At 37.8% G+C, this 17,553-nt stretch overlaps 1 long non-coding RNA gene across 2 annotated transcripts in view; it reads right to left on the reverse strand.

The window, feature by feature from the left end:
• Positions 1–14,616, reverse strand: part of LOC121400418 — a 31,973-nt gene extending 17,357 nt beyond the window's left edge. The window contains exons 1-2 of one of the 2 annotated variants that reach the window (XR_005965742.1): positions 14,597–14,616; positions 1,201–1,221 (exon numbers count right to left, since the gene is read on the reverse strand). This is a non-coding gene — a long non-coding RNA (uncharacterized LOC121400418). Of the gene's footprint in view, positions 1–1,200; positions 1,222–8,005; positions 8,021–14,596 lie in introns of those variants that run through there. The other variant, XR_005965743.1, reaches the window with a different exon arrangement.
• Positions 14,617–17,553: the final 2,937 nt, after the last annotated feature.

A 17,553-nucleotide genomic window follows, 5' to 3' on the forward strand; every position in this document is an offset into this window, starting at 1 on the left:
GCAAATTCACTAAGGCGCGAATCGCCGAACGCTAGCGTTAATTCGCTAGCGTTTGGCATTTTTCGCTACTGCGCAAATTCACTAACGAACGCTGGCATAGTTTCGCTAGTGTTACTTCGCAACCTTACGCCAGGCGAATCTTCGCTATCGACGAAATTACGCAAATTCACTAACTTGCGCAGTGTACTGAACGCTACCTTTTACGCTAGACTTCCTTCGCCACCTCAGACCTGGCAAAGCGCAATAGAGTAGATAGGGATTGTTTAAAAAAAAGTCAATTTTTTTTCTAAATCCCGAAAAAACGCTGGTGTGTTCTCTACATGATGGCTGATAGGCTGAAAAAGATCGAAAAATTTTTGGGGCTCCCCTCCCCCCTACATTTCCTGACTCATGGCAACTTACCTAGACAGTGGGCACATGTGTAAGGCAAAATAAAATTTTAATTTGCTGATTTGAAGGTTTTCTAGGCATTTGTAGTGCAGATACGTGTTCCTCCATTGAAATTTGAATTTCGCGCTGTATGCAAATCAGCCTTCGCTAGCGTAACTTCGCTTTATATAGCGAATCAGCGCTAGCGCAACTTCGCAACCTTACGCTACCCCTGTGCGCAACTTCGGATTTTAGTGAATTTGCGGAGCGCTCGTGAAACTACGCCTGGCGAAGTGCGGCGAAGTTGCGCCTGGCGCAACTTCGCATCTTAGTGAATTTGCCCCATAGTTCTATGAAGTCCTTAGTCTCATTCCTTTATATGGTCATGGTACTTCATGGTGATTGGGAAATATTAGCGATGAGCGAATCTGCTCTATTTTGCTTAGAGTAAAATTCGTGAAGCAGTGAAAATAAATTCAAAATGGGTGAAAAATTTTCACATCACATTGAATTCAATATGCGTCAACATTTTTTATGTGCAACAATTTTTTTCTCACTACTACAAATGCATTAAAGTCAATGGGTGTTTTCCTTGTAGCGACTTTTTTGTCTCAGCAACTTTTTTGTCCAAATCTAATAAAGTCAATGGGCGATTTTTCTCATGACAACTTTTCATTAATGTTTTTGCACCGATTAGTTCAAGAAATAATAACCTTTAAATTTTTGTTGTCAAATGAACAGTCATACGACTTGAGGCAGACCCCCAAAAAATGTGAAAACCATGATGGAATGAAAGATGTTTACAAGAGACAAATTATGCATAACCCTTACCTGGAGTAGTTGTTGTTGTAGCTAGAATGATAAATAAAGTATAGATACAAATGAAGTATTGTTGAAATAAACCATTGTCAAATAAATATAATTAGGCATTAAACATTATAATTAAGGTTACAAAAATTCATTGTTAAGTTGGGTTGAAAAAAGACCAAAGTCCATATACTTCAACCCCTAAAATGAACCCCAGGACACATACACATACTTATACAGATATATCTATACACTCACATTTTATATATATATATAAAAAAAATGTTCAGGTTACAGTTCAACTTCACTGTAGAACATGCAGGGTACAGTTCAGTAAATACACTGCAAAACATTCAGAGTTTTCCCACCTCTGGTCGCTCACCATCAAGGGAAACTCTCTCCCTCTTGCACCTTGAAGTATTTGGGCTTCATACTCAGCCCTGCTGGCCTTACCCTCCTGGGACTCAGACTCACTAGCCTCTGCCAGTCCTTTCCTCTTTCTTTCCCCACAAGGGATTTAGGCTCCAAGCTCTGGAACTTGCTGGCAGAAAAGATCCTTCTGCCCAGCTCTGTCTCTCACAGCACCTCACTTCCCTGGAGAGCCCTGAACTGTGCTCACACAGCCCTTTTACATGGTCAGGTAGATCCTCTCTCAGCTGCCACTTAATTACCTGGCTGAGAGGGAATATTAACCCTACCTGAGCCAAGTATTCCTTTGCAGCACATACAATGCAGTTTAAATGCACTCTTTTATGTGCCTTTTTCTCTAAGACAGTGGTGGTGTTTTCCAAACACCCTGTCACAATAGATCACTATATAGCCTTGGATATTATGCCTGTTCAAGAAATCACCCAAGCCACTCTTAAAGGCATTAACAGAGCCATCCAACATACCCTGTAGTGCATTCCCCAACCTCTTCACTGTCAACTAAACCATCTATGCTGCTTCAAATGAAAGTTCTCTTCCTCTAGTCTAAAGTTCTACAGATCTTTGCTATTGGAAAGAAGATGTCCCACTGCATACACGTTTTATGGTAACTGGTATCTTTGAAGAATACCTTGAGGTGGAAACCTAAAACAAAAATTTTGTCAGAGAAAATGTATTTGAGTCCAGAATGGTTTTCCACATAAGGGATCTGTCACGTTCAGCACCCTATATCCAGAACCCAAGCTAGGCTCCCTGGTCTAGGCTCTCACTTCTGCCTTTAACTGCCGCCTTTCACCTCGGGAGGAGCCCTCGGCTAATCAGATGCCGCCAGGTCTTATTTGAGAGAGGAGAAAAACTAACAGTTCTGGCCGAGCAAAGGGGCACGATCGTCTCACCAGGATACTGGAAGGAAGAACACCACCAGGAACAGGCAGGCTGGGCCAGCACAAGCAGAGAATTGTCAGACAGGCCAGAATCAGGCCTTAGAATAGTCAGAGTACAGGCAAAAGGTCGGATTGGAGAACTCAGCGTAGTCACAAACTGGCAGGATCAGGATTGGAGAGGATCAGGATAGTCAAGAAGGCAGGCAAGGTCAAACTCAGTAGATCAGATAGGTTTAACAAGAATAAACACCCAGGAACTTTTTCTAAATAGAACCTAACAACGGGCAATGTGATTTTTGCAAAAGCCCCTTAAATACTATTTAAATTTCACGCCATTGCGCATGACGTCATCACGCCGGCACATAAACCAGGAAGCACGGTGGCACGCCATAAGGGAAGAGAAAGGAGCTGCGCAGTGGGCGTCCACGCTGAAGGAGTGGCAGTGAACCCCGCTGCCCACTAGACCACCAGGGTAAGGTTTCCTTACATTACCCCCCCCCCTCTAGGAGGGGCCACTGAACCCTCAAGCTTACCAGGAGACCTGGGATGGGACTGTTTCCTAAGGTGGTCAACTCTGGCATCAGATTTGACCAGACTTTTCACCAACAATGGAGGAGGACATGATAGCTGGTGGACCTGTAGGACTGGTTTTAACACAGAAATATGAAACAGGTTAGACAACATAAATATCTCAGGTAACTCAAGACGGACAGAGGTTGGGTTCACAATTTCCACAATAGGGTATGGACCTATAAATCTGGGCCCCCGCTTAAGAGCTGGAATTTTAAGCTTAATATTCCCTGTGGATAGCCAAACCAAGCCCCCAAAGTGATATTTGGATACTTCCCTGTGGGTCCAGCTGCTCTTTTCTGAGAGAATGTAACTGCTGGTAGGGAACTATGTACCCCAGAACGAGACTTAGAACAATGCTCAACAGAAGAGAGTTTCTCTAGGGAAGTAACTGCCACCATTAGAGTGGAAGCTAGACATGAATCTTTGCACTTGGAACCCCACTGAATAAGCACCCCTTTTACCCAATCAATGTGGGGGTTGTGCAGCTGTAGCCATGGTAACCCCAGAATTAATGGGAACGAGGAACCATTGAGAACGTGAAAAGCTAATTTTTCACAATGCATATTGTTCACACACATGGATAATGCCTTGGATTTTTGGGTTACCAGACCTGACCCCAGTGGGCTTTTATCATTAGCAGAAATCCTCATAGGAGGTTTGAGGGGAATAAGGGGAATTTTATACCTTTCTGCGAAGGCAGCATCTAAAAAAATTTCCCCAGTCCAGGAATCTACCAAGGCAGAAACTGTAACTGAACCCCCAGGCCAGGACAAAACTACAGGTACTAAGTTTTTTGAGGTGAATTGGGGAGAGGAGATCTCTCTACCAAAATGGAGCTTCCCTTCTCCACTTATGTTTTGAGAAATTGCAGGCCTCTTGGGACAATTTTTAAGGAAATGCCCCTTATCCCCACAGTATATGCATAGACCCAGGGATCGCCTACGGGCCCTTTCCTCGGTAGACAAGTGTGTAGCCCCCAATTGCATGGGTACCCCCTGAGGGTTAGGAAACGAGGGATTTGGTGACTCGTCATTACATATAATAGGGAAATCTGTATCCCCCTCAGCTCGTCTTTCTCTTTGGCTCCTATCAGTTTGGATGGCTTACCTCATGAGGTCATCCAAAGTGGATGAAAGAGGTTAATTAACCAGGCTGTTTTTAACAGAGCTAGAAAGACCCACCCGGAATTGACTACGAAGAGCTGTATCATTCCACCCCGTCTCAACTGACCAGCGGTGGAATTCTGTACAATACTCTTCAATAACTCCTTACCCTTGAAGGAGTTTACGAATAGCGGAATCGGCAGAGCTAGCACAATCCGGGTCATCGTATAACATGGCCATGGTAGCAAAAAATGCTTCTAGGGATAGACGGGCAGGGTCAGAGGGGGTAATCTTACTGCCCAGACTTGTGCGTCACCTTGTAGTAAGGTCATAACGAACATTACTTCATCCTCACCAGTAGGGAAGTTGTGAGGGAAAAAACTGAGGTATAACTTACATGCCTCTTGAAAAACCAAAAAATGACTCCTATCCCCATTAAACTTATCAGGAAAGGGGATTTTTGGGTCATGAGAAAAACCTCTATTACCCGGAGTAGCAGACTGAACAGAACCTGCAGGAATCTCAGAAGAGGATTGCTGTGCATCCAACCTCTCGGAAAGAGACCACAGACCTTGAATATTAAAGTTCTGTTTTCCCTCTTGTTCATCAAGGTGCTGGAGGAGGGTCGAGTACAGCAGATCATTGGTTTGCGGAATAGCGGGAGCTTCTTCCATTTTCTTCTGTCTCATGGGGCCATTGTACTGTCACGTTCGGCACCCTATATCCAGAACCCAAGCTAGGCTCCCTGGTCTCGGCTCTCACTTCTGCCTTTAACTGCCGCCTTTCACCTCAGGAGGAGCCCTCGGCTAATTGGATGCCGCCACATCTTATTTGAGAGAGGAGCAAAGCTAACGGTTCTGGACATGCAAAGGGGCACGATAATCTCAACAGGATACTGGAAGGAAGAACACCATCAGGAACAGGCAGGCTGGGCCAGCACAAGCAGAGAATCATCAGACAGGCCGGAATCAGGATAGGAGAATAGTCAGAGTACAGGCAAAAGGTCGGATTGGAGAAGTCAGCATGTCACAAACAGGCAGGATCAGGATTTGAGAGAATCAGGATAGTGAAGAAGGCAGGCAAGGTCAAACACAGTAGATCAGGTAGGTTTCACAAGAATAAACACCCAGGAACTTTATCTAAAAAGAACCTAACAACGGCAATGTGAATTTTGCAAAAGCCCCTTTAAATACTATTTGAATTTCGTGGCATTGCATGTGACGTCATCACGCCGGCGTATAAACCAGGAAGCGCAATGGTAAGCGCCATAAGGGAACAGGTCACTGAAGAGAAAGGAGCTGCACAACGGGCGTCCACGCTGAAGGACCCTGCTGCCCACTAGACCACCAGGGTAAGGTTTCCTTACAGGATCTTTCCATAATTTGGATCTCCAAAACTTAAGTCTGACAAAAAATTATTGAAATGTTAAATAAACCCAATAGGATCATTTTGCCACCATATATCTTTGCTGGGATCAAAAAGACATGGGATTGGGCCAGAAGGGTAGTGGTGATGGTTACACTTGGCAAAGAAACTGGAGGCTCAAGACATGCCATGCTGTGGATAATAAACACTTTTGAACCTGCCTTTAGCCATATATCCTGCTATCTGTCTATAATGTAATATAATCTCTAATGTACTTGTAATTATTTCCCTTGTAGACATATGTTTATCCCAGAGAAAACAATCCCAACCATTATATTATTGTGCGGTTTAACGGTCAGAAGTGCTCTAGTGGTCATGTGCACAACATTGTGCATTAGCCAGATCCAACTCTGCAGTCAGCCGCAATGATCCTGCAATGTAGGGAAATATATGGTGAACTGAAGTTCATTAGCAGTAAATGCAAGGAAAGGCAAAAAAATTAATCCTAGTTGTATACTTATTAGACTTGTATTTGAAGCCTGTGTTGGCTGGATCTCTGGATAACTAACTATAGAAAGTGTTGTGACTGAAAAATAGTGAAAAAATAATTTGATCCCACTATAGATCCCTTGTTAAGCCTCATCCATCTAAAGCACACAGTAGACACGTTTTGGACACCAAAAAGTTTAAAAACACAGTACCATCCATAAAAGTTTTTTTTCATATTACATACTTTGGGGGTAAAAAGAAGGTACATAGTTCTATGAGGTCCTTAGTCTCATTCCTTCATATGGTCATGGTTTGTCATGGTGATCGGTAAATATTAGCGATAAGCGAATCTGTAACATTTTGCTTAGAGGAAAATTCATGAAGCAGTGAAAACATTTTCAAAATGGCGACAAATTTGCGCATCGAATTGAAATCAATAGGCATCAAAATTTTTTATGTGAAACAATTTTTTCCTCACTACAAATACATTAAAGTCAATGGGTGTTTTCCTTGTAGCGACTTTTTAAAATAATTGAAATATTAAATAACCCCAAAAGGATTATTTTGCCACCAATATGAAGTAATTATATCTTAGTTGGGATCAAAAATCGATGGGATGAGGCCAGAAGGGTAGCGGTGATTTTTATACTTGGCAAAGGAAGTGGAGGCTCAAGACATGCCATGCTGTGGATAATAAACACTTTGAACCTGCCTTTAGCCCTATGATTCTTATTATATGTATCCTGCTATCTGTCTATAATGTCCTCTTATGGACTTGTAATTATTTCCCTTGTAGGCAAATTTTATCATAGAGAAAACAACCCCAACTGTTATATTATTATGCGATTTAACTGTCAGAAGTGCTCTAGTGGTCATGTGCACAACATTGTGCCAGATGCAACTCTATGGTCAGCCACAATGATGCTGCAATGGAGGTAAATATATGGTGAACTGAAGTTCATTAGCAGTAAATGCAAGGAAAGGCAAAAAAATTAATCCTAGTTGTACACTTATTAGACTTGTATTTCAGGCCTGTGTTGGCTGGATCTCTGGATAACCAACTATAGAAAGTGTTGTGTCTTTTTAAACATAAATAAAGAAAACATAATTTGATCCCGCTATAGATCCCTTGTTAACCCTCATCTAAAGCACACAGTAAACACATTTTGGACACCAAAAAGTTTAAAAACACAGCACTGTCCATAAAAGTTTTTTTTCATATTACATGCTTTGGGGGTAACAAGATGACACATAGTTCTATAAAGTCCTTAGTCTCATTCCTTTATATGGTCACACAATGTCATGGTGATTAGTAAATATTAGTGATGAGCGAATCTGTTCCACTTTGTTCGAGGAAAATTAGTGAAGCATTTTCAAAATGGTGGAAAATTTGAAAATGGCATTGAAGTCCAAATTTTTTATGTGCAACAATTTTTTTCTCACTACAAATGCATTCAAGTCAATGGGTGTTTTCCTTGTAGCGACTTTTTGTCTCAGCAACTTATTGTCCAAGTGCAATAAAGTGAATGGGCGAATGTAGGGAAATATATGGTGAACTGAAGTTCATTAGCAGTAAATGCAAGGAAAGGCAAAAGAATGAATCCTAATTGTACACTTATTAGACTTGTATTTCCGGCCTGTGTTGGCTGGATCTCTGGATAACCAACTATAGAAAGTGTTGTGTCTTTTTAAACTTATAAATAAAGAAAATATAATTTGATCCCGCTATAGATCCCTTTTTAAGCCTCATCTAAAGCACACAGTAGACACGTTTTGGACACCAAAAGTTTAAAAACAAAGTATCGTCCATAAAAGTTTTTTTTCATATTACATACTTTGGGGGTAACAAGAAGGCACATAGTTCTAATATCCTCTAAAATTTTATTGTCAAATGAACAGTCATATGACTCGAGGTGGACCCCCGAACAATGTGAAAACCATGATGGAATGAAAGATCTTTATAAGAGACAAATTATGCATAACCCTTACCTTCAGTAGTTGTTGCAGATAGAATAATAAATAAAGTATAGATACAAATGAACTATCGTTGAAATAAATTGTTTTCATGAAAGTAAATATAATTAGGCATTAAACCTTATAATTAAGGTTAAAAAAATACATTGTTATACAGATTCAAGTCTACTCAGCCGCAATGATGCTGCAATGTAGGGAAATATATGGTGAACTGAAGTTCATTAGCAGTAAATGCAAGGAAAGGCAAAAGAATGAATCCTAGTTGTACACTTATTAGACTTGTATTTCCGGCCTGTGTTGGCTGGATCTCTGGATAACCAAATATAGAAAGTGTTGTGTCTTTTTAAACTTATAAATAAAGAAAATATAATTTGATCCCGCTATAGATCCCTTGTTAAGCCTCATCTAAAGCACACAGTAGACACGTTTTGGCACCAAAAAGATTAAAAACACAGAACCGTCCATAAAAGTTTTTTTTTTCATATTACATGCTTTGGGGGTAACAAGAAGGCACATAGTTCTATTAAGTCCTTAGACTCATTCCTTTATATGGTCACTCTATGTCATGGTGATTAGTAAATATTAGCGTTGATCGAATCTGTTCCATTTTGCTTCGAGGAAAATTAGTGAAGCATTTTCAAAATGGTGGAAAATTTGAAAATGGCATTGAAGTCCAAATTTTTTATGTGCGACAATTTTTTTCTCACTACAAATGCATTCAAGTCAATGGTATGTTCCTTGTAGCGACTTTTTTGTCTCAGCAACTTTTTGTCCAAGTGCAATAAAGTGAAATAGGCGAATGTAGGGAAATATATGGTGAACTGAAGTTCATTAGCAGTAAATGCAAGGAAAGGCAAAAGAATGAATCCTAATTGTACACTTATTAGATTTGTATTTCCGGCCTGTGTTGGCTGGATCTCTGGATAACCAACTATAGAAAGTGTTGTGTCTATTTAAACTTATAAATAAAGAAAATATAATTTGATCCCGCTATAGATCCCTTGTTAAGCCTCATCTAAAGCACACAGTAGATACGTTTTGGAAACCAAAAAGTTTAAAAACAAAGTATCGTCCATACATTTTTTTTTTTCATATTACATACTTTGGGGGTAACAAGAAGGCACATAGTTCTATGAAGTCCTTAGACTCATTCCTTTATATGATCACGCTATTTTATGGTGATTAGTAAAAACTAGCAATGAGCGAATTTGTTCCATTTTGCTTCGAGGAAAATTATTGAAGCATTTTCAAAATGGCGAAAAATTTGAATATGGCATTGAAGTCCAAATTTTTTATGTGCAACAATTTTTTTCTCACTACAAATGCATTAAAGTCAATGGGTGTTTTCCTTGTAGCGACTTTTTGTCTCAGCAACTTTTTGTCCAAGTGCAATAAAGTGAATGGGTGATTTTTCTCATGTCAACTTTTCATTTTTGTTGTTACACCGATTAGTTCAAGAAATAATATCCTCTAAATTTTTGTTGTAAAATGAACAGTGATACGACTCGTGGTGGACCCCCGAACAATGTGAAAACCATGATGGAATGAAAGATCTTTATAAGAGACAAATTATGCATAACCCTTACCTTCAGTAGTTGTTGCAGTTAGAAAAATAAAAAAAAGTATAGATACAAATGAAGTATCGTTGAAATAAATCGTTTTCATGAAAGTAAATATAGTTAGGCATTAAACCTTATAATTAAGGTTACAAAAATACATTGTTATACAGATTCCTTGTAGCGACTTTTTGGCTCAGCAACTTTTTGTCCAAGTGCAATAAAGTGAATGGGCGATTTTTCTCATGTCAACTTTTCATTTTTGTTTTTGCACCGATTAGTTCAAGAAATAATATCCTCTAAATTTTTGTTGTCAAATAAACAGTCATACGACTCGAGGTGGACCCCCGAACAATGTGAAAACCATGATAGAATGAAAGATCTTTATAAGAGGCAAATTATGCATACCCCTTACCTTCAGTTTTGTTGTTCCACTTGGCCACCCTTAATGTTTTTGCTGCTGTAATTATATGTGTCGCTAGTTTATTTGATTCAGAAGTTTTCAAAGTTTTAAGAGGCAGGCCCAGAAGAAATGACAGAGGCTCTGGCTCAATTTGTTGTTTGAAAATAGCTGACAAGGTGTGGGCTACCATTCTCCAGAAAGCTTTAACTATCTTGCAGGTCCACCACATGTGGTAGAATGTACACCGCTCTCCACATCCACCAAAACATTGCGGGGAGAGGGTGCTTTTGGATAGGTGGGCCAGTCTCGAGGGGGTATAGTACCATCTGAATATCAGTTTATAGGCCTTCTCCAGTATTATGGTACAGATTGATGTCTTACTAGCCTTCTCCCAGATCGTCTGCCACTTTTCGTGTCAATTGTCTCCTGTACATCCACTTCCCATTTGGCCATATACTTTTGTGCTAGAGTGGTATTGTCTTCAGAGAGCCTATTGTACAGTCTTGAGATCAGGTGAGTAGATTGATTTGAAGAGTTGCACAAGAGTTCGAATTGCGAAGGGGCTGGAGGTGATGCATTACCTTGCAAGAAGGTATGAGATATAAAATGGCGTATTTGTAAGTAACGGAAGAGTTGGCTATTTGGTATCTGGAGGCTGTCTTTGAGGTCCTGAAAGGTATGTATCTCTCGCCCTTTGACTAAGGTAGTACATAGGTAAGCGTTATTTTCGGTCCAGGGAAGAAAGTCTCGTATTTCTACCCCTGGTGGAAACTTTTTGTTTCCCAGAAATGTGCAGTATATTGCGTTGCGTTGGGATAAATGTAGTTTTTCCCTGTACTTGTCCCAGATTTGTAGTGAGTGTATAATTGTAGGGGGAAGTTGGCCAGGAATATTCCTGTCTTTTTCAGGGATCCAAATGATGTGATTCAGTGCCAATGAAGCCAGACCCGCATTTTCGACATCTAGCCATGGCATAGTCGGAGTTCTGTGCATAGCCACTATTTCAGATAATCTCGCTGCCATGTAATATCTAAATATATGTGGTACTCCTATTCCCCCAATGCTTGTTGGCTTCGTCATTATATCCAATTTGATTCTGGGACGTTTATTATCCCAAATGAATTGAGTGATAGCTTTTTGTAGGGAGTTAGCCATTTTTTCTGAGAAATGTACTGGCAGGACTCTGAAAAGGTACAATATCCTAGGAAGTATTGTCATCTTCACTGCTGAAATGCGGCCGAACCAAGATAGCCCATATTTGCTCCAAGTCTGTAAACTTGATTTCAAGGAAGCGAGTAATGTTGTTATCATAGAGAGAGTCATATTTGGCAGTTAATTGTATTCCGAGGTATTTAATTGCTCTTTCCTGCCATTGGAAGTCAAAATTGGTCTGAAGCAGTTTTCTCTCCATAGGATGCATTTTGATTGATAATGCCTGTGATTTGGAGTTGTTGATCTTAAACCCGGATATAAGACAAAATTGTTCCAGCAGCTCGTTAAGGTGTGGTAGTGAGGTCTGAGGCGAACTTAGGGTCAGGAGAATATCGTCAGCATATAAACTAATTTTATGGTTCATTTCCCCTACTCTGATGCCTCTAATTTGTGGATGGTTTTTTATAGCGTTGGCTAGAGGCTCCAAAGAAAGGGTGAACAAAAGGGGGGAGAGTGGGCATCCTTGTCTTGTTCCCCCTCTATCTTGATCTCCCCTGAAAGTATGCCCATCAGTCTCATTCCTTTTTATGGTCACGCTATGTCATGGTGATTAGTAAATATTAGCGTTGAGCGAATCTGTTCCATTTTGCTTGGAGGAAAATTAGTGAAGCATTTTCAAAATGGCCAAAAATTTGAACATGCCATTGAAGTCCAAATTTTTTATGTGCAACAATTTTTTTCTCACTACAAATGCATTAAAGTCAATGGGTGTTTTCCTTGTAGCGACTTTTTGTCTCAACAACTTTTTGTCCAAGTGCAATAAAGTGAATGGGCAATTTTTCTCATGTCAACTTTTCATTTTTGTTGTTGCAACGATTAGTTCAAGAAATAATATCCTCTAAATTTTTGTTGTAAAATGAACAGTCATACGACTCGTGGTGGACCCGCGAACAATGTGAAAACCATGATGGAATGAAAGATCTTTATAAGAGACAAATTATGCATAACCCTTACCTTCAGTAGTTGTTGCAGCTAGAATAATAAATAAAGTATAGATACAAATGAAGTATCGTTGAAATAAATCGTTTTCATGAAAGTAAATATAGTTAGGCATTAAACCTTATAATTAAGGTTACAAAAATACATTGTTATACAGATTCAAGTCTACTCAGCCGCAATGATGCTGAAATGTAGGGAAATATATGGTGAACTGAAGTTCATTTGCAGTAAATGCAAGGAAAGGCAAAAGAATGAATCCTAGTTGTACACTTATTAGACTTGTATTTCCGGCCTGTGTTGGCTGGATCTCTGGATAACCAAATATAGAAAGTGTTGTGTCTTTTTAAAATTATAAATAAAGAAAATATAATTTGACCCCGCTATAGATCCCTTGTTAAGCCTCATCTAAAGCACACAGTAGACACGTTTTGGACACCAAAAAGATTAAAAACACAGTACCGTCCATAAAAGTTTTTTTTTCATATTACATGCTTTGGGTGTAACAAGAAGGCACATAGTTCTATGATGTCCTTAGACTCATTCCTTTATATGGTCACGCTTTGTCATGGTAATTAGTAAATATTAGCGATGAGCGAATCTGTTCCATTTTGCTTCGAGGAAAATTATTGAAGCATTTTCAAAATGGCGAAAAATTTGAACATGGCATTGAAGTCCAAATTTTTTATGTGCAACAATTTTTTTCTCACTACAAATGCATTAAAGTCAATGGGTGTTTTCCTTGAAGCGACTTTTTGTCTCAGCAACTTTTTGTCCAAGTGCAATAAAGTGAATGGGCGATTTTTCTCATGTCAACTTTTCATTTTTGTTTTTGCACCGATTAGTTCAAGAAATAATTTCCTCTAAATTTTTGTTGTCAAATGAACAGTCATAAGACTCGAGGTAGACCCCCGAACAATGTGAAAATCATGATGGAATGAAAGATCTTTATAAGAGACAAATTATGCATAACCCTTACCTTCAGTAGTTGTTGTAGCTAGAATAATAAATAAAGTATAGATACAAATGAAGTATCGTTGAAATAAATCGTTTTCATGAAAGTAAATATAGTTAGGCATTAAACCTTATAATTAAGGTTACAAAAATACATTGTTATACAGATTCAAGTCTACTCAGCCGCAATGATGCTGCAATGTAGGGAAATATATGGTGAACTGAAGTGGTGGACCCCCGAACAATGTGAAAACCATGATGGAATGAAAGATCTTTATAAGAGACAAATTATGCATAACCCTTACCTTCAGTAGTTGTTGTAGCTAGAATAATAAATAAAGTATAGATACAAATGAAGTATCGTTGAAATAAATCGTTTTCATGAAAGTAAATATAGTTAGGCATTAAACCTTATAATTAAGGTTACAAAAATACATTGTTATACAGATTCAAGTCTACTCAGCCGCAATGATGCTGCAATGTAGGGAAATATATGGTGAACTAAAGTGGTGGACCCCCGAACAATGTAAAAACCATGATGGAATGAAAGATCTTTATAAGACACAAATTATGCACAACCCTTACCTTCAGTAGTTGTTGCAGCTAGAATAATAAATAAAGTATAGATACCAATGAAGTATCGTTGAAATAAATCGTTTTCATGAAAGTAAATATAGTTAGGCATTAAACCTTATATTTAAGGTTACAAAAATACATTGTTATACAGATTCAAGTCTACTCAGCCGCAATGATGTTGAAATGTAGGGAAATATATGGTGAACTGAAGTTCATTAGCAGTAAATGCAAGGAAAGGCAAAAGAATGAATCCTAGTTGTACACTTATTAGACTTGTATTTCCGGCCTGTGTTGGCTGGATCTCTGGATAACCAATTATAGAAAGTGTTGTGTCTTTTTAAACTTATAAATAAAGAAAATATAATTTGATCCTGCTATAGATCCTTTGTTAAGCCTCATCTAAAGCACACAGTAGACAGGTTTTGGACACCAAAAAGATTAAAAACACAGTACCGTCCATAAAAGTTTTTTTTCCATATTACATGCTTTGGGGGTACCAAGAAGGCACATAGTTCTATGAAGTCCTTAGACTCATTCCTTTATATGGTCACGCTATGTCATGGTGATTAGTAAATATTAGCTATGAGCGAATCTGTTCCATTTTGCTTCGAGGAAAATTAGTGAAGCATTTTCAAAATGGCAAAAAATTTGAACATGGCATTGAAGTCCAAATTTTTTATGTGCAACAATTTTTTTCTCACTACAAATGAATTAAAGTCAATGGGTGTTTTCCTTGTAGCGACTTTTTGTCTTAGCAACTTTTTGTCCAAGTGCAATAAAGTGAATGGGTGATTTTTCTCATGTCAACTTTTCATTTTTGTTGTTACACCGATTAGTTCAAGAAATAATATCCTCTAAATTTTTATTGTAAAATGAACAGTCATACGACTCGTGGTGGACCCCGAACAATGTGAAAACCATGATGGAATGAAAGATCTTTATAAGAGACAAATTATGCATAACCCTTACCTTCAGTAGTTGTTGCAGCTAGAAAAATAAAAAAAAGTATACTGTAGATACAAATGAAGTATCGTTGAAATAAATCGTTTTAATGAAAGTAAATATAGTTAGGCATTAAACCTTATAATTAAGGTTACAAAAATACATTGTTATACAGATTCAAGTCTACTCAGCTGCAATGATGCTGCAATGTAGGGAAATATATGGTGAACTAAAGTGGTGGACCCCCCGAACAATGTGAAAACCATGATAGAATGAAAGATCTTTATAAGAGACAAATTATGCATAACCCTTACCTTCAGTAGTTGTTGTAGCTAGAATAATAAATAAAGTATTGATACAAATGAAGTATAGTTGAAATAAATCGTTTTCATGAAAGTAAATATAGTTAGGCATTAAACCTTATAATTAAGGTTACAAAAATACATTGTTATACAGATTCAAGTCTACTCAGCCGCAATGATGCTGCAATGTAGGGAAATATATGGTGAACTGAAGTTCATTAGCAGTAAATGCAAGGAAAGGCAAAAGAATGAATCCTAGTTGTACACTTATTAGACTTGTATTTCAGGCCTGTGTTGGCTGGATCTCTGGATTACCAATTATAGAAAGTGTTGTGTCTTTTTAAACTTATAAATGAAGAAAATATAATTTGATCCCGCTATAGATCCTTTGTTAAGCCTCATCTAAAGCACACAGTAGACAGGTTTTGGACACCAAAAAGATTAAAAACACAGTACCGTCCATAAAAGTTTTTTTTCCATATTACATGCTTTGGGGGTACCAAGAAGGCACATAGTTCTATGAAGTCCTTAGACTCATTCCTTTATATGGTCACGCTATGTCATGGTGATTAGTAAATATTAGCGATGAGAGAATCTGTTCCATTTTGCTTCAAGGAAAATTAGTGAAGCATTTTCAAAATGGCAAAAAATTTGAACATGGCATTGAAGTCCAAATTTTTTATGTGCAACAATTTTTTTCTCACTACAAATGCATTAAAGTCAATGGGTGTTTTCCTTGTAGCGACTTTTTATCTCAGCAACTTTTTGTCCAAGTGCAATAAAGTGAATGGGCAATTTTTCTCATGTCAACTTTTCATTTTTGTTGTTGCAACGATTAGTTCAAGAAATAATATCCTCTAAATTTTTGTTGTAAAATGAACAGTCATACGACTCGTGGTGGACCCCCGAACAATGTGAAAACCATGATAGAATGAAAGATCTTTATAAGAGACAAATTATGTATAACCCTTACCTTCAGTAGTTGTTGTAGCTAGAATAATAAATAAAGTATAGATACAAATGAAGTATCGTTGAAATAAATCGTTTTCATGAAAGTAAATATAGTTAGGCATTAAACCTTATAATTAAGGTTACAAAAATACATTGTTATACAGATTCAAGTCTACTCAGCCGCAATGATGTTGAAATGTAGGGAAATATATGGTGAACTGAAGTTCATTAGCAGTAAATGCAAGGAAAGGCAAAAGAATGAATCCTAGTTGTACACTTATTAGACTTGTATTTCAGGCCTGTGTTGGCTGGATCTCTGGATAACCAATTATAGAAAGTGTTGTGTCTTTTTAAACTTATAAATAAAGAAAATATAATTTCATCCCGCTATAGATCCTTTGTTAAGCCTCATCTAAAGCACACAGTAGACATGTTTTGGACACCAAAAAGATTAAAAACACAGTACCGTCCATAAAAGTTTTTTTTTCATAATACATGCTTTGGGTGTAACAAGAAGGCAGATAGTTCTATGAAGTCCTTAGACTCATTCCTTTATATGGTCACGCTATGTCATGGTGATTAGTAAATATTAGCGATGAGCAAATCTGTTCCATTTTGCTTCAAGGAAAATTAGTGAAGCATTTTCAAAATGGCAAAAAATTTGAACATGGCATTGAATTCCAAATTTTTTATGTGCAACAATTTTTTTCTCACTACAAATGCATTAAAGTCAATGGGTGTTTTCCTTGTAGCGACTTTTTGTCTCAGCAACTTTTTGTCCAAGTGCAATAAAGTGAATGGGCAATTTTTCTCGTGTCAACTTTTCATTTTTGTTGTTGCAATGATTAGTTCAAGAAATAATATCCTCTAAATTTTTGTTGTCAAATGAACAGTCATACGACTCGTGGTGGACCCCCGAACAATGTGAAAACCATGATAGAATGAAAGATCTTTATAAGAGACAAATTATGCATAACCCTTACCTTCAGTAGTTGTTGCAGCTAGAATAATTAAAAAAAAGTATAGATACAAATGAAGTATCGTTGAAATAAATCGTTTTCATGAAAGTAAATATAGTTAGGCATTAAACCTTATAATTATGGTTACAAAAATACATTGTTATACAGATTCAAGTCTACTCAGCCGCAATGATGCTGAAATGTAGGGAAATATATGGTGAACTGAAGTTCATTAGCAGTAAATGCAACGAAAGGCAAAAGAATGAATCCTAGTTGTACACTTATTAGACTTGTATTTCAGGCCTGTGTTGGCTGGATCTCTGGATAACCAAATATAGAAAGTGTTGTGTCTTTTTAAAATTATAAATAAAGAAAATATAATTTGACCCCGCTATAGATCCCTTGTTAAGCCTCATCTAAAGCACACAGTAGACACGTTTTGGACACCAAAAAGATTAAAAACACAGTACCGTCCATAAAAGTTTTTTTTTCATATTACATGCTTTGGGTGTAACAAGAAGGCACATAGTTCTATGATGTCCTTAGACTCATTCCTTTATATGGTCACGCTTTGTCATGGTAATTAGTAAATATTAGCGATGAGCGAATCTGTTCCATTTTGCTTCGAGGAAAATTATTGAAGCATTTTCAAAATGGCGAAAAATTTGAACATGGCATTGAAGTCCAAATTTTTTATGTGCAACAATTTTTTTCTCACTACAAATGCATTAAAGTCAATGGGTGTTTTCCTTGAAGCGACTTTTTGTCTCAG

Source organism: Xenopus laevis, chromosome 2S, assembly GCF_017654675.1.
Source record: "Xenopus laevis strain J_2021 chromosome 2S, Xenopus_laevis_v10.1, whole genome shotgun sequence".
Classification (NCBI taxonomy): Eukaryota; Metazoa; Chordata; class Amphibia; order Anura; family Pipidae; genus Xenopus; species Xenopus laevis.